This window comes from Salvia splendens, chromosome 6, assembly GCF_004379255.2.
Source record: "Salvia splendens isolate huo1 chromosome 6, SspV2, whole genome shotgun sequence".
NCBI lineage: Eukaryota > Viridiplantae > Streptophyta > Magnoliopsida > Lamiales > Lamiaceae > Salvia > Salvia splendens.
The window spans coordinates 16287783-16297093 of record NC_056037.1 but is presented as its reverse complement, the minus strand read 5'-3'; the positions used below and the strand labels follow the sequence as shown (position 1 = coordinate 16297093).

Below are 9311 nucleotides of genomic sequence, written 5' to 3'. Positions count from 1 at the left end.
ACCTCAACGAAGAGGTCGAGGAGGAGCCCCCCCCCACCCACATTCTCCCGCCACCGACGACCCCAAGATTAGCAATCCATTATTCGAGACACTAGAGCCTCCAGAGCCGGTGCGGTCGCGTAAGCATCCAACTTGGGAATGTCTGCCCCAGTGTGGGTTTTGGACAAGAACTTGATCTTCCAGATGCTAAAGCATATGGGAGATGTCGCTATCACCTACGCCGCGGCGACCGACCCAGTCACCAAGGCGGTGCACTAGGATGTCATGCAGAGGCTGAGGGGTGAGTTGGGGCTGACAGGGTCTGCGGCACCGGAGGCGGCGACGAGGGATGGGGAAGGGGATGGAGATGGAGATGCAGCGGTGGATTCCGATGAAGCCATCGAGTGAATGGCGGCGGTATATTTTTAAGTGTTTTATATAATTGCCGTTGTATAATTTTCCCTATTTATAATACAACGAATATTTAGTTTTATTTATTTTTTTAAAACAAATGATGTTTTTTTTCTAATTATTTTTGTCTGATAATTTTTATTCCGCTCTAATTAAAATATACCAATTAATTGATTAAATAATATGATTTGTGGCTGTGGCGTGACTGTTATTGGGTTGGACAAATTTTTGTGCCTATGGAAGTGTTTTTTGTGGCTGTGGAATTGTTTTTGTGGTTGTGGTGTGGCTGTTCCGCTCCACTGTGGACACTCATACACTTGTGGGACGACACAGGATTTTAGGAAGTTTTGTTTTGTGTGTTAGGTGGAAAGAGAAAGTATAATATTTATATTATTATGAGAAAGAATTTTTTCTAGAAATGAAAATGTGGCATCTTTAGAGGGACAACTAAAATTAAAAGTGTGACATCTTTTATGGGGCGGAGGGAGTAGAAAACTGCACTTTATGCACCGTCATCTAGTACATATTCATCCTAAAAAATGGATATTGACACCTAATATCGTAGAACTTTCAAAAAATTGTGTTTTCCCACGATCTTTGAAATTGACAAATAATAATCACGATCTTTACCCTGGGTTGTTATATCCCATCAGTGAAAAATTCCAGATATATTAATAGATTGAAGAACAAATTTAGTGTGTGTGCTTCAAGAAACACTATTCTCAATGATTGAAAATCTTGAAACTCTCGTAGTTGTTGTCGAGAAATTATGAAAAAAAATTCGTATAATGATATTATTTGCCGGAATTTTTCATCGACGGGAAATAACACACTCGGGGTATAGTTCATGATATTATTTGTCAATTTCAAAGTTCGTGGGAAAAACTCAATTTTTTAAAAGTTTACACCCTAAAACATGGGTAATAATCATAAGTTAGGAAGATCCATATAACCTCAATTGATAAATGTAACCTTTCTTCAAAATATTAATTAGATGGATAATCGGACTCATATAATTTTCAAATGAATGCATTATTTTCATCAAAAGGATTCCCCAGTATAGAATCTGCATTAGTCAAGGTCTTCACCACATTGTTAGAGCATCCATAATGGTTTGGGGTTCGACCGCTCGATCCGTGAAAATCGTCCTCGGGCAAGATCGTCCGCCTAGTGCAGGCGGACGATCGACCGCCCGCCCGAGTTGGACCACGAAAAGTTAGGTCATCTGGGTAGGTCGCCCGACGCGTCGGATGATGCATCGGGCGCCCATTGCAAGGAGTCGGACGCCGCCACCCGAGGACGAGTGCGACGCATTTTTTATTTCGTTTATTTTAATTTTTTTTAATTCAAACTTTAAATACTCACTCACTCATTTACACTTTCCTCTCTTTTTTTCACACAATACTCCCTCATCCACTCTCTTTCTCCTCTCTTTTCTCTATCAAGTATGGATCCGAGCCAATTCTCAAACCCAAATAGTGCCTACGACGATATGCCGATGTTTGGCGGTGGCGAAAGCGGCGCCCGTTGGCCCGGCCATGAAGACTACCGGGTCGAGACTCCTAGATCTGTAGGGTCCACTTTCGCTCAGCGTTCTTCACCACTGACCCCTACCGGGTTGAGGAAATGGAGCCGACCTGCGGGCAACCTTCTGCTCCTGAGGCGCTGAGGAAGAAGAAGAGGATGGCGTGCAAGGAAAAGGCGCCATCCGTCCCAGTCCCATCCAACGATCCCAATGAGGAGTAAGTCGTGGGGCGCACAGGCTACACCAAGGAAGACTACATGAAGGTGGTTGAGTGATGGGTTGATATATCTGAGGATTCGATAAATGCCAACCACCAGACTTCGGCCAGGATGTGGGATTGCATTGAGGCCAAATACAATAAGGTGATCCTGAGTTGGGCGTACAAGCGGAACAAGGAGCAGCTGCGTAAGTGTTGGGATCGGCTCAAAGTCCACGTCAAAAACTTCAGGGATATCTATACGAAGAATGGGGACGAAAGGACCAGCGGTGAGAGCATGGAGGATGTCATCCAGAAGTCGATGACCGAGTACCAGTCGCAGTACGGGCAGTCCAAGTTCTAAAACGTTTGGTTGACCTTGAAGGACAAGCCGAAGTTCGACGGAGGGATATCGGCTGCATCCTCAGCTGCAAAGCGGACGAAGAACACCGCCAGTGGCAGTTACACGAGCAGCGGCCCATCGCCAGTGGATCTCAACGCTGAGCCGGAAAGGAGTTCCGGCACACCTACGTCTACTTTTAGGTATCTTGTTGGCAACAAGACTGCCAGAGCCCAAGCCAAAGCCAAAGGGAAGGCGGCCACGTCTAGATCTGCTCTTCCGCAGGCTGCGCCGGCTCCGCTACTCTGCTCGTGGCCTCAGTGCTCCAAGAGTTCGGTGGTTTTCGCGAGAGTTACGACTATAGGTTGGTGCTTGACTTAACCATCAGCCTTCCAATTATCACTGATCTGGATTAGGGCTGGGAAAAATATCGAAATACCGGTCTTATCGTACCGAAAAAATATCGAAAATACCGAATTTTTGGTATACCGTGACTTTCGGTACGGTATGATACCATACCGAAATTTTTCGGTAAGGTAACGGTATGGATTTTCAAATACCGCGGTATACCGCTGCATACCGAAATTCGGTATATACCGTAAATTAAAGTATATACCGTAAACTAAGGTATATACCACAAAAATATAAACACAATTAAATATAAAATATATTTTATATATTTTTAAATTATAAAATCTATTGTGAAATATAAATATAATTATGAATAAATTATATTTAATTTATTTTTAAAATTATAAAATATAAATAATATTCTAAAAACTTTAATTTTTTATTTTAATTGATGTTCAAAGTCAGGTATACCGAACTTCGGTATGGTATACCGAAAATGAGGTACGGTATCGGTATGGAAATTCGTCATACCGAAAATAAGGTATACCGAAGTTTGGTACAACGAAAACTTTGGTAAGGTAAAGGTATGATTTTTTTCGCATATCGTATTTACGGTAAGGTATACGGTATGGTGGTTTCGGTACGGTATACCGTACCTACCCACCCTAATCTGGATCACCGCCGCTTTATTGAGAAAATAATACAGAATATGAGCTACAAGTTAGATATAGGTGACTAGTGCAGGTTTTTTTAAATTAATAATGTAGTTTTTTTAATTAAGTATAATGTAGTAGTTTTTTAATTAGTAATGTATTTTTTTTAACTAAGTATAATGTAGTAGTTTTTTCAATTAAGTAATGTATGTGTTTTTTTATTAATTTGTGGTATCTAATAGTATAATATATTTTGGTGTTTTAGTAATTAAAAAAATAAAAAATAACACTATAAATTATATGTAAAATGAGTTTTAATTGATAGGGCGGACACTAGACGAAACCACTGTAAAAGAAAAGGCCAGATTAAGAAATGCTGGCCATCACCGGATGCTCATATAATTTCGTCCATAGGATAAAATTGTACTCCACTTCGTATGTATTGCGTAAATTATTAGTCCAGATGATCTCAAACAAATAGAAGTACTCCAGTATTATAGTACAAACAAAACAGTTGAGATTTTTCTAAATAAAAACATACTACTACTACTAAAAGATTTCATCTTTTAAAATAAATTTTACTTATTTTTAGGAGCAGGGAGGAAATGAATGTTTTATATCATTTCACAAATATTTACACTTTAAACATTTTTTTTATTATTTAATATTTCTTTTAGAAAAACTTAAATGTATTTTTTGGCCGTATATACTGGAGAAAAATAATTTATTTGAGTCCATTCGAAATAGTAGAAGTAAAATAATTTTAAAGATATTTATAAGGGAAAAATAATTGAGTGACTGTATTTCGAAGAAAATGATAATTTTGTAACTATTTTAATAAAAAATATTTATCATCCTTTTTCACTGAAAACAATCATCTGAGAAATTTAGCTGTGAATGTACTTATCTACTGTATGATATGGAGACAATGAAAACAAAATAGGTCTAAGATGATACGATAATGAAAGATGATAGAAGTAGATTAGAAGTCGGAGAATAGTCATCCATTAAATTTGAGAAACATAAATATCTGTACAAAATTGTTGAAGATGAATTGTATGACTAGTTCTAATTGGGAGCCCAAGAGCTCAAATACATGACAGTTCTAAGAGACTCCTCCGATTGCTTCGACTTTTCACGTTGTTGGGGCGAGACTCTACTGGGCTTATTAATGTAAGATCTGAGATTGGAGTTGGCTTGCTGCTGTAGATGCCGCAATGCGTAATTCCATCGGCAGAAGCCCTGATCCTTCAGCGCCTCCACCGCCCCAATGCTCGCCGCTACTAACCTTGTCGAACTCATTCTACTTTGAGTTATAGAGATGATTGTAGAAATTGTAGATTTGTTTTGATGGTGTTGGAAACTAAGATTGAGAATACATATATATATAGCAGCACTGCCCCGGTTGTTTTCATTGCCACGTCATTTATTAGTTGTTTATTGCCACGTCAAACCACTGGTATTGCCGCTGTATTTAGAAAAACCATCAACTAGCCACAAAAAGATTAAACACACACATAGATAGATGTTGATGTGACCAATAATGAAACCAACCCCCAGATTCATCGCCTATTATAGAGTATTTTATAAAACAGGAGCGGGCTTTGCCGTTGAAACTACTAAAAAGTGAATCTCCATCTTCTCCTCACCTCAGTATGGAGTATAAATATAAATACAGATACTCCCATTCCTTCCACTACACAAAACAATTTAAATTCATCTCTACTAAAAAAATGAGCTCTACAAGCAAAGCTTGGTTAGTAGCAGCGAGCGTGGGAGCTGTGGAGGCGCTGAAAGATCAAGGCTTCTGCAGATGGAATTATGCTTTCCGACTTATTCAGCAGCGCGCTAAACCCAATCTCAGATCTTATTCTTCTCAGTCAAACAAGCTAGCAGCGGCGTCCACGAAGACCACAAAGAAGCAATTGATTCAATCGGAGGAGTCTCTTAGAACTGTTATGTATTTGAGTTGTTGGGGCCCCAATTGATTAATTTATGTATACACTCCCCTACTTAATTTGTACAGTATATACTATCATAATATCAATTCCATTACCTCCTACTTTCTTCTACAACTTCATCATATGCCCTGTCTACAATATACTCCCTCCTCCGTCCTCAAAAAATAAGGATATCTGGGACGGCACGAGAATTACTATTTGATTTTCATTGCCACGTCACACCAACGGTGTTGGCCATTTAATTGTTTTCTGCCACTGGTTTTGCCGCTGTATTTTGAAAAACCATTAACTGGGCACAAAAAGACAAAAAACACCCCAGGCTGCTGTGACTGGAACCCCCTGATTCATGGCCTATATTTGCTAAAACCATGGAATTAGCCGTTGATTTATGTATACACTCACTACTTAATTTGTAATTATCATTATATCATTACCAAGTTTTTTGAGCTATTTTATCTTCTCATTGCACTTCATTGGATCATAGGTCGTTTTTTCATCTCCAACTATGTACACTAATCTCAAACTCATTTTAATATATATGTCATATCAAATATAATTTTATTCTAACTGTTTACACTAAACTCAAATTTAAAAAAATATTCTTTATATTTATTTTTATTCACAAAATTTATGTCACATCAAATATGATCTAGATTCTATTGTTCTTATTAGATACTCCCTCTGTGTTAAAAAAAATATAAACATTTAAATCGGCACGAGTTTTAATGCACAATTGGTAAAGTACGTGAGAAAAATTGGTAAAGTAAAATAGAGGAAAAGAAAAATGAGTAAAGTAAGAGAGATAAAGAGAAAAAGTATTGAAAGTAGAGATAGTCGATTGTGAGGTCCATGTCCTAAAATAGAAAGATTCTAAAGTTTCTATTTTTAAGGAACGACCAAAAATGGAAATAGTTGTTATTTTTAAAAACGGAGGAAGTAGTAGAGTACATTATTTATGCAGATACGATCTACTATTGTAAGATAAGATCTCTAAAACATGAATATTCATGTAGGCTGTAGCGCTCGTATTCACTCGTACTTTGTCTGATTTACATTCAATTATTATTGTTGTGCTAGATAAGCAGTTTTACTCGTCGAAATTCCTATACCTAACCGTGATTATGATTTCCACGTATGTAATACTCGTCCAAATGCAGACGTAGAAACAAATTAATAAAGGCTACATGTAGAAATTTTTATTTAGGAATACATTTAACTTTGATTCATATAGTTGATATGTATATTTTTCGCATATTAATTTAAATAAATTTGGATAAATTTGAAGAATCAATAAAAAAAAACAGAAAAGAAAAGAATGGTAGGGGTTTTGCCGGCATCTATTTGTATCAATAATTTTGATAGTGGATAACACAACGTTTTAATAGTACTCCATAAATCTAGCAAAGTAGTAAAGAAGAAAAAAATTGTTAAAGTGTTGTTAATTGGAGTTAAATAGATAGAACAGAAAGAGAGAGAAAGTAAGAAATGAGAAATAAATTAATGATGAGTTATGTTATCAAAGTGAAAATGAACTAATTTTTTGAACCGATCAAAATGAAAAACATGACTATTTATTTTGATAAATAGAGTAGTATTTTTGATACATTACTCCCTAGTATAATTCTCTCTGTTCCACAATAGATGTAGAGTGTCTAAAGTGCGCCGCGGCAACCCACTGCTGGACAAGGGGCGCCGGGGCAGGGCCCCGGCTCATTCGCGGCGTGGACGAGGCGGGGGGTTTATTCGCGGCAGTCTATTGCAGTGCGGTGCCGGAGGAAATTTTTATTTTTATTATTTTGTTAATTTTAATTATTTTCTATAGATACACAATTGTCTCATTTTTTTTCCTTCACACATCCACATCCACTACAATTCCACAACCATATTTTCATCTCTCTGTATATTTTTATTTGTAGTCAATATGCAAGGCGGAGATAGTGATTCCTCCGGCACTGGAGAATCTGGATACCCGAGCAGCGGGATGCACTCCTCTGTGCTTCAGACGGTCCTCTTTTTCCCGCTGGATCCCTCCCCCACCTTAGCGGCCACCGCCTCCCCGTCGTACCCCGTCGCAGGCGAGGCAGTGCCCCGTCCCCTGCCCCTCCCTCTCCTTGTCCTCCCCCTCCTCCATGTCGATGTTGGTGCGTCTGTGGGAGAATCCCGGATCGGAGATAGCCCCAACTCCTCAAACGAGAACGTCTCGATGCTAGTGAACTGAGTCTCGAGAGGAGTACTCGGGGGGTTGTCCGTCGACAGTAAATCCATATAGGGGCGATAGACATTGTCCACCGGTGATTGGGGGACCCCCTGCCTACTCCCCCGCAGCGACAGGCGAGCCCTGCATCATCCTCGGCATCATCATCCCGGTCATCTGGGGCGGCATCATCCCCGGCATTCCGGGCATCATCCCCGGCATTTTGGTCATTCCGGCACTCACTCCGGGCATTTGGGGCATCATCCCCGCCGTCATTTGGGGTTGGGGCATCATCCCCGCCATTTCGGACATCGTGGCGGACATTGGGGTACTTCCGCCAACGGGAAAGATCGGTCTCTGTGACTCGCTCGTGGCGGGGGAATCACTATCGTGGTGCTCCATTTATCTTCGAAAGAAAAGTATTTAGAGAGAGATACTCGTTAATACAAGTGGTGCGAATGAAATGAATTTCAACGAGCCGTATTTATAGAACTTTCAAAAAATAATAATAAAATAATCGGGACGTCCGCGGACGTCCGTGGAGTCAACACAATGGTGGACGTCCCGGGAACGCCGTGGAACTCCGGTGTCCGCAGCGGACGTCCGTATCATCGTCACTGCTGCACAATGGCTGACATCCCGCGCGGAACTCCGGCACGCCGGCCGGACGTCCGCCGGGACGGGCGCCATTGTGGATGCTCTAAGAGAGATGATGATGTAATATTAATTGCTTCAAAAGGTAATGTTATCTAAGAATATATGAGAATTTTGCAATATAATGTTGATATCAATAAATCTGAAGTAGATAAGAGAGAGATGCATCTGCACAATACACACAAAATGACAAAACAAAGTAGAGAGCTGTACTACAGTTAGCTGCGGCTGTATATCTAAAGTCATCTCCAATTAATCTAAGATTTTCAACTAAGACTTGCAATGTCAAAGTCATCTGGCAATCTAAAAGTATTGGCTGCACCTAACTTCTTACGCTCTTCCTCCTCTTCCTCACCGCTGCATCCATCGTGTAAGGAGCTGTTGGTCAAATATGGTGCTGTGATACTTCTTGAGAGGCAGCGTCTGTTGGCAAGGATGCTAACTTGCCCGAAGTGCGAGATCTCAATCATGACAGTGTCATCATCCTGTGGAAGGGGCTGCTTCCATGGCTCCCCGTCGATCCTCATGTACGCATGATCAGCAGCACCCTTTTCAGACTCGAAACAGATCCTGTTTGCCTATACACAAACAAAAGCAACTCTTAATTGACTCAAAAATATCATATGGAGTTTCCAAATCAAGATGGCTTGATTAAAGTTTGAGAATTACTACTATCACTTACTTGTGCTAGGCGAGTCCCATGCCCATTCGGAGCATACAATACAAGTCCATGCCAAGCTTCTCGAAATCCAACCCACTTCGAAGAATCCATCATCCACGTAGGGTGGAGTTAAGTCTCTCTTTCGGTAACAGGGGAGCTTAAGTCAGCACATTATTCGCGTAGAATGACGATGTTTGCGTAAAATAATACTAACCGAATGAAGCTTCTGCTTACTAGGTCTTCCCCAAGGATTAAGACCTCCTGAGAAACTAGGCAAGTTAAGGAAAACAATGGATCTGATGCTGTATGCATAGCAATCCCAGGTCAGAAGAAACATAATATTAAATGAGAGATAAACAATATAAATCCATAAGAATTACCTCCGT

The 9311-nt window shown here is 39.9% G+C and overlaps 1 pseudogene; it reads right to left on the bottom strand.

Moving 5' to 3' along the window:
* Positions 1-8376: 8376 nt before the first annotated feature.
* On the bottom strand, positions 8377-9299 carry LOC121807822 (annotated as a pseudogene).
* Positions 9300-9311: the final 12 nt, after the last annotated feature.